The sequence below is a fragment of the Pinus tabuliformis genome, chromosome 9 (assembly GCF_031772625.1).
Source record: "Pinus tabuliformis cultivar Carrire ecotype Pingquan chromosome 9, CPIR1, whole genome shotgun sequence".
In the NCBI taxonomy this organism is placed as follows: domain Eukaryota; kingdom Viridiplantae; phylum Streptophyta; class Pinopsida; order Pinales; family Pinaceae; genus Pinus; species Pinus tabuliformis.
Genome location: NC_142307.1, coordinates 527284766 through 527293241, shown reverse-complemented (window position 1 = coordinate 527293241; position 8476 = coordinate 527284766).

The window sequence follows — 8476 nt, the reverse complement described above, 5'->3', positions numbered from 1 at the left end:
ATTTAGCTCTAGGTCTTTCTCAGAACAGACATGCATGAGTTACTGATGAGGGAATCTTCAGTTATCTGGAGTACACTGGTTGAGTGCATGCGTGCATCAACTGACTGATAACTCACAATTAGTTCCTCAAACAATTTGGAACTAATTTAACTGGACTTAACTCAGTAAATTGAGCTAACTAATTACAAATCAAGTATAACTCAATCTTATCTCCTTAATTAAGGGATAATCTCCTTAATTTAAGGGATAATCCTTGCATGACTGCAGAAAGACTTCTAACTTGAATTTCTCCAACTAATTAATCCATAATGAATTAATTAATTAATTCCAAGCAGCTGGTGAGACTAAATTCGATTTTAATTCAAGTACAAATTTAAAATTGGAATATTGCCACATTTCAATAGGATTCAATCTCCTTAGTGACCTCAAGGAAATGGAATCGATGGAACTCATTAAACAAACCCATCCATATCAACAATTATACCCCTAGAAGACATGCCAACCACTCAGACATCCTGTCCCTGGGTCCCATTGATGTTTTAAGCCTCTTAACCCAAAGTCTCTCTCATGATATAGGCAAAACAATGACCAATAACTCAAAGTCACTCTCATAGGCCCTTGTGCCAGCGACTGTGGACTTTTCTTAGCAGACTTGTGCTAGCGACCCCGAGATTTGAGCCACTTTTCTAGCCTAGAATCTCGGCCTGTATCCAAAACTTGTTACAACCTTCAGAATCCATCAAAGACATGATAACAATGTTGATAAATCAAAAATTAACCTCAGGAAGCAGTAGGAAAAAGGACAATTGGACTTTGTAAACCATGTAATTGTTTATAATGAAAAAATTCAAAACAATGTTAATTTTGGAAAAATATTTCCAAATTTGAGTATTTGGTGAGGTATGTTGATTTGTGTAGGTTGGGAGGTACCCCAAGCCCTAGCGTTTGGGGATTGGAGGGAAAAGTGCCATAAGGGTCACTTGTGGGGTTGGAACCCAAGGATGGGGATTTGCATCTAATTGTGTTTGGGGAAATTCTGGGAGAACATTTCTACATGTGATGGCATGAGATGATAGAGGAAGGAAAAGAGAATCCAACGCTTCAAGAATCGTCTAATTTCGAGTTGTAGACGTGGAGAAATGAATTTTTGAAGTTCACAAATAATTATTGGTATTCAAGTCATGTAGGCTTGAAGTAAAACTATCCAATAGATGTGTCTCTTCATGAATTTGTGGAGCCCCTTTATTGGTCTATAAATAAAGGGTGAATTGGAGTCATTAAGGCATCCATTGTGCAACACACATCCTCCATAAAAGAACTTGGTCAAGGGGAGAAGGCACTCTGAAATTATTGCAGCAAAGGAGGAAGGGACAACGAGGAGTTTAGGGATGTTTCTAGGGTATGTTTGAGGGGCAAGATTGCTGGAAGGGAGGCCAAGGTAGCTCCCTAGAGGGCCGAGGCAAAGGTAAGTGTTTTGAGTCTGTTTGGGCACTATTTTGTGGACATATTTCTATCATCTTGTTGGTCGTAAGCTACAGGATTACTATGTGCTAGGCCGCAGGCCATAACACCACAGTAAGGTGGCGTAGGGGTTGATTAAGGGTTGATATATGCCTATGACAACAATGTGGTAGAGGAGGGGTCTCGTAAGGGTATGCCACAAGTTATTCAGGATTAGTTAAGCGTTGTTGCAGCCTGCAAAAGAAGCCCTAACCAGAGAGAGTCAAGGGCAACGTGGGACAAAAGACTTGGAGTAGAAAGTTGAACTTGTGTTGGGTCAAGGATTTTGACCAGATTTGGATCAGAGTAGCAGCCTGTGGAAGCCATGTATTGGAGTTGACTTGGGTTTCGTGAAAACTTCAATTAGGAGCAGAACTGACAATGAAGTACTGGGCATCTTTGGGTTGTTGGAGGGCAGTGTGTGGATGTCCAAAGTAGCCATTATAGCAGTATTGAAGTGACGAATATAGCTTAAGATTGGGTGAAGTTTGAAACCTTATGAGTATCTCTTTGATGGACGAAAGAGGCTACTAGAACGCATATTGGACCTTGGGAATTAGGCCTACTTAGAGAGCAGATTTATGAGCCCATGTACATGCAACATAAGTGACATACAACAGTGTTAGAGGGCAGCCCTCATCGAGTCTCGATGTGTAGTGGCCTTGATGAACCAAGGCACTACTAGTGGGCAGTACGGGTCCAAAGGAACGATAGGATGATATACGACATAGAAGCTGCAACATTGTTTGTCATTGTATCTTGTATACCATAGATTGTTGTACTATTCATATTTTGTTTAATATAATGAAGATTGGTGATTGTACAATTTTGTTAAAAATGTGTATATTTGTGCATATGTCATTTATTGCTTTATATTTCCGCTATGTAAAGTAGTTTATGGTTGAGATTCTTGGTTTGGTAGAATCAGTGATTTTAAGACTCTAACCTAGACCCAAGGTCGTGGAAATTCAACATGGTATCAGAGCGTGTTTGAGCTACTTTGGAAGTAAGTAAATCAGAGTTATGCGCAGCGAAGTACAACGTGAGAGGGATTTGGTCACATTTTAAGTGAAGGGCTCACTACAATGTCGAAGTGGCAGGTAGGTCTCTGGTATGAGGAAATGTTGGAAGGGTTGTCCAACTATATTCCTTGGTAGGAAAGGATCAAGTTGGTCTTGCAAGTCAAAAGGATCTGGGAGTTTACCGAGAAAGGGATCAAGATTCCAACCGACCCTAAGGAGCTAGAAATATATGAAGATTTGTATGTGAGGGCAAGATTGATCATCCTGGATGGTTTGAAGGATGCCCTAATACCTCATTTGTTTGGGAAGAACAATGCACATGAGATGTGGATGGCTCTTCAAAATTTGTTCCAGAATAAGAATGAGAATTGGGTACTGGTATTGGAGGATAAGTCGAAGTCCACCAAGATGATAAAGGGTGAAAGTGTGGCCTCATATCTGACCGAATTATCTCAAGTCAAAGATGAGCTTGCTGCCATCGGTGTGACTATCTCAGATGGAGATATGGTAAGGATTTCCTTGAAATGGTTCATCAAGGAATGAAATCCATTCATCAAAGGGATCGTTGCTAGGGAGAAGTTTCTAGACTTGAATAGGTTGTGGGATGACTTCATTCAGGAAGAGTTGCAAGGCGAGGATCTTCATCGAAAGAAGAAGTCTTTCGATGATGACGTGGCACTTGCAGCACAAATGAAGGGTGAGCAAAAGGACTTGAGTAAAGTCAAGTGTTTTAATTGTGGTGAGATGGTTCATTATTCGTCAAGATGTTAAATGAAGAAGAAGGGAGATGATGAGAAGAGGAAAGGAAAGCATGCCATCGGTGTTGCCACTTCAACTGAGATAGATGATCTCACCATGAGATTGGAAGAGGAGGACTTTGCTATGATTTCTCATTTCTCACAGGTTACTATCAATGAGGATGGATGGTACGTGGATAATGGTGCGACGAAACATATGACAGGGTCACAGGAGGTTTTTGAGACTCTAGTTGAATGGGACTCGAAATTGCACATGGTGTTGGGCAATGAGAGTCAGTTGGAGATCTGAGGATCAGGTGTTGTGCCATTCAAGATGGAGACAGGATGTGTGATGCAAGTCCAGGATGTACTGTTTGTACCAGGAGTCGACTGTAACGTGATTTCCGTCTCAATGATCGAGAAGAAGGGGTTTGAGGTCTTGTTCCAAGATTGGAAGGCAAGACTCAGGCCTGGAGGCTCTAAGTACGATGGGATTGTACTCAGAGTTATAGAACATGGTCTCTACAAGTTGATAGGAAATCCCGTGGATCATGGAAAGAAGCAAGTGGAGCAAGTGCAAGTTCCAGAGAAGCAGGTGCAGGCTTCAGAGGAGTAGGTACAAGTTCACGAGAAGAAGGTACACATTCTCGAGAAGAAGGTCCAAGTTCTAGAGACTCAGAGGGAGTCAAGTTCGAGAGGGAGCTTGCAGGTTCAGAGGGAGACTCTACAGTCTAAGAAGAGCGCGTGGCCAGTGGGGAGAAAGGATGCTCCTACAACTGCCAAGAAGGAATCACAGAGACAGTGGAAGACATTACAGGATAAGAAGAAGAAGAAGAAGGGTGCTTCCAACATTGACAACGACATTTTCGAGAAGGGCATAGTTCACCGTACAATGATTGCTGCAATTATGAGCACCAAAAGTTGGGCAAGTGTTGCGAGAAGTTATGACAATGATGAAGTACTTCCTAGTCTTGGAAGTACCTCCCTCGCTAAGAGGGAGTGTTGATTTGTGTAGCTTGGGAGGTACTACAAGCCCTAGGGTTCAGGGATTGGAGGGAAAAGCGCCATAAGGGTCGCTTGTGGGCTTGGAACCCAAGGATGGGGTTTTGCACCCAATCATTATTGAGTCAATTCTGGGAGCACATTTCTACATGTGATGGCCTAAGATGATAGAGGGTGGAAAGGAGAATCCAACACTTCGATAATCGTCGAATTCCGAGTTGTAGAAGTGGAGAAATGAAATTTTGAAGTTGACAAATAATTATTGGTATTCAAGTCATATAGGCTTGAAGTAAAATTATCCAATAGATGTGTCTCTTCATGAATTCGTGGAGCCCCTTTATTGGTGTATAAATAAAGGGTGAGTTGATGTCATTTGAGCATCCATCTTGTGCAATGCAAGGCAGAAAGAGAGCTTAAGAAACTCAGCATACCTTCCTTTGATTGGGCTGCAGATAGGAGACATTCCAGTGTGAAAGTGTGGAGGGTTACTACTGTTTGGATGCAGGAATAGAAGCAGACCAGCGAGGAGTTAAAGGACTATTTGGGCATCCTTTTGTGACTATGTGGGGTTGTTTTCTTCTTGTAGGAGGGCCGAGTTAGAGGAGCTAAGGAACAGGTATTTTGGGGCATCATTGGAGGGACAAGGAACAAGGTTTATGTTGCCTAGAAGCTACAAGAAGGTTGTGTGTTAGGCCACAGGCCATAACACCATAGTCAAGGGTTGTGTAGGGGTGTTTGAGGGCTTATATATGCCCAAATCAACAGCATAATCAAGGAGTTGTCCTGTGAGGTAATGTCGCAGAGTTTAAGGGTTGTTTTGATGACTGGTTGAGGGTTGTTACAACATTGTTTGGTGCCCTAACCAGTCACTGTGATGAAAACAGCAAAGCAGACTTGTTGCAGCAGTTGAACTTGTGTTGGGTCAAGGATTTTGACTAGATTTGGATCAGAGTATTGCAGCTTGTGGAAGCCATGTATTGGAGTTGACTTGGGTGTCGTGAAGACTTCAATTAGGAGAAAAACCGACAGTGAAGCATTCGGCTTATTTGGACTATTGGAGGGCAGCGTGTGGATGTCTAAAGCAACCCTAGACTAGCAGTCTTGAAGTGACGAAGATAGCTGAAGATTGGGTGAAGTTTGCATCCTTATCAGTAGCTCTTTGATGGATGAAAGAGGCTACTAGAATGCAGATTGGAGCTCAGGAATTAGGCCTACCCAAAGAGAAGATTTATGAGCCCATGTACACGCAACAGAAGTGACATGCAACAATGTTAGAGGGCAACCCTCTTGGAGTCTCAATGTGTAGTGGCCTTGATGAACTAAGGCACTACTAGTGAGAAGTATGGGTGCGAAGGACCGACAGGACAAGTTACAACATAAAATTTGCAACGACATTTATCATTGTATCTTGTATACCATAGACTATTGTATTTTTCAGATTTGGTTTAATATAATGAAGATTGGCGATTGCATAATATTGTACAATTTTGTTAAAAAAATGTGTGTATTTGTGCCTATGTGATTTACTGCTTTATATTTTGGCTGTGCAAAGTAGTTTATGGTTGAGATTCTTGGTTTGGCAGCGTCAGTTATTTTAAGACTCTAACCTAGACCAAAGGTCATGGAAATTCACAGGGGGGAAAGGACCCCAAGTTACAAATCTGAAATAAATATTTACTCAACATTTTACCTACTCAACAAGCTAGCGCAACTTTGTCTTACTAAAGTTTTTCAAATTTTTCTTCGCATGGGAGATAGTCATTTTTGCTAAAAATCAAAGTCTAGAGAAATTTCAAAAATAACAAAGTTGACAAATCTAAATGGATAAAGGGAGCATTAAACTACGAATATGAAAGTTTTTCTAGTACTTTCCAAGTTTTATTTTATGTGTGGTAGAAGTTGGCTATTGGGCCAAATTGCATTAGTGAAAAAAGGAATAATTTAGTATAAAAGGAAAATTTAGGAAGCCATATCATTTAACTCATAACCATGACCAAAGCATGTGTATAGTCATTAGAAAAGAAATCTAGAGGAAAACATGGTAGAAGATTTAAGTCTTTAAGATATCATTTGGTTGTTTTAGGAAGCAATAGGAAAAAGGACAACTGGACTTTGTGAACCATGCAATTGTTTATTTTGAAAACTTTCAAAACAATGCCAATTTTGGAAAAATATTTCCAAATTTGAGTATTGGGTGAGGTATATTGTAAATATTCATGGTGATGCCTATGCATTGATGTAGAGGCACATTTGGAGGCGCAATAACATGATGGTGAAAGAAAAAGATGGTTGAGTACTTACCAATGGGGTGGTCCTAAGGAAACTCATAGACCCTAAACGAGAGAGCATTATGTCAAGTTATGATAACAATATGATCAAGTTCCATGAATGAATATGTTAAAGGTATGTTGAAATTTTGAATCCAAGAACCTAAAAGTTGGTGTTTTAAGAAAGAAATAGAAGAGGCATTTGTAATATATGTTAAAACTAAGAAGAACTAATGAGATTACTGAGGAAAATATATGGGAGGACATTATTATTATTATTGGTAGATATTATCTAAGAAAAGTAATGATGGAAGGTATAAAGAGCCCCAAGAGCTCATAGGTATTGAATATAAATATTTAGGCTACAATAGAATGCATTAGCAAAGATATGGAAGATGATTGCATAAAGAAAGGAGTTGTGAGGGTCGTGACTGGTACAATTTATTAATGAGCATAGCTAAATAACCATACCAAAAATAAGAAAGAAGCAAACCAACAAGTGAAAAATGACCTTAGTATGTACAAGAAGGTAGAAATGTAATGGTTGTTGCAAAGCATGAACCGATTAATGTAACATGTGAGTTCTCGGGATGAGAAAATCATCTTTGGGTACTAGTATGTGAATACTTAGAAAAGTTGCTAGCTATGAATTAGAAACTATGAATAAAGTATTTATAGCAAGAAATTGACTTTTGTTATCAGAATGTGTAATGGAAGTAGGGTAGACGTTTACAAAATTTGGGGTGTGGAGTAAGCAAGCTTCATTTAGTTTGAAAATTCTAATGGAGGAATACAACATCCCATGGAGAGTATATTGGAAAAAACAGGGCTTCAAGAGGAATTACTTGATGAAGTGAAAAGAAGTATCCAAAAATTAATCAAAGCCAAGGGAAAACTAGAGATAATGGAAAGGGATTTCTTTATGAAAAACCTTAAGATAAATGGAAGATATTGCAACATCAAGGAGATGAAATGATATAAAGTAAATCATTACGTTGTGTTAAAAGGTTCCAACAAAATAAAATTCAAACACACTTTCTTGAGTAGAGGTAGTTGCTACTAGGACATGATGATTGGATTACAAGGTGGTCGAGATGGACTTGGCTAGAAGGTGATCAAACAAGAGGAAAAAAATAGTGCATAGACAAGCAAAGTGAAAACACATAGGGTTGCAAGGATCCAAAGCGATTCAAGGATAGGCATGTAAAGAGGGAAAAGCTAGAACAAATATGCATCACAGAGAATAATGAGGAGTGTAGGATGCATATAGTAGATCCAGAATTTATATGCATTAGTAGGCATGCCAAGAATGAATACTTGGTGCATGTAGATGTGAATTAGAGCATTTGGAAATGTCTAGCATACATATGGCATGCTTATCAACTAAGAGTAGTCTATTGTTATATGAAATAATGGCGTTATAGTAATTGAATGTGACTAATGAAGAATTATGTATCCAGGAAAAAAGTTTATAGCATGGCTAAAAGTGTTTTTGATGATGTCATTGCATGTAATAACCATCCATATGAAGAAAAAATGGGAATGGTAAAAATGCTAACCAAGAGGTTGGAAGAAAGATCCATTGAGCCTCTATAAGTTATACATTGATCAAGTAGCATCAAATTTGATAGCAACCATGTATATTTGAATTTGATGCATAAATGTTGAAGGTGATTGAGGTAGGACTGCCTTCAATGAACATTGCATACTTGAATTGATGTTTATGATGAGCATGACACCTCACTAGATGTGGTGAAGGTATAGGAACTTGAACACACAAAGGTCGTTTAATGTTTGTATGAAACCATCTGAAATTCCATGGTATGTCATGTTATGTTGGTTAAGAGATCATAAACAAGGTAGTTATGATATATATCCCTATTGTAAAAATGGATGCCAACAAATCTATCCATGTGTGAGGCCATGATGTGGTTGGATATGGAAGGGC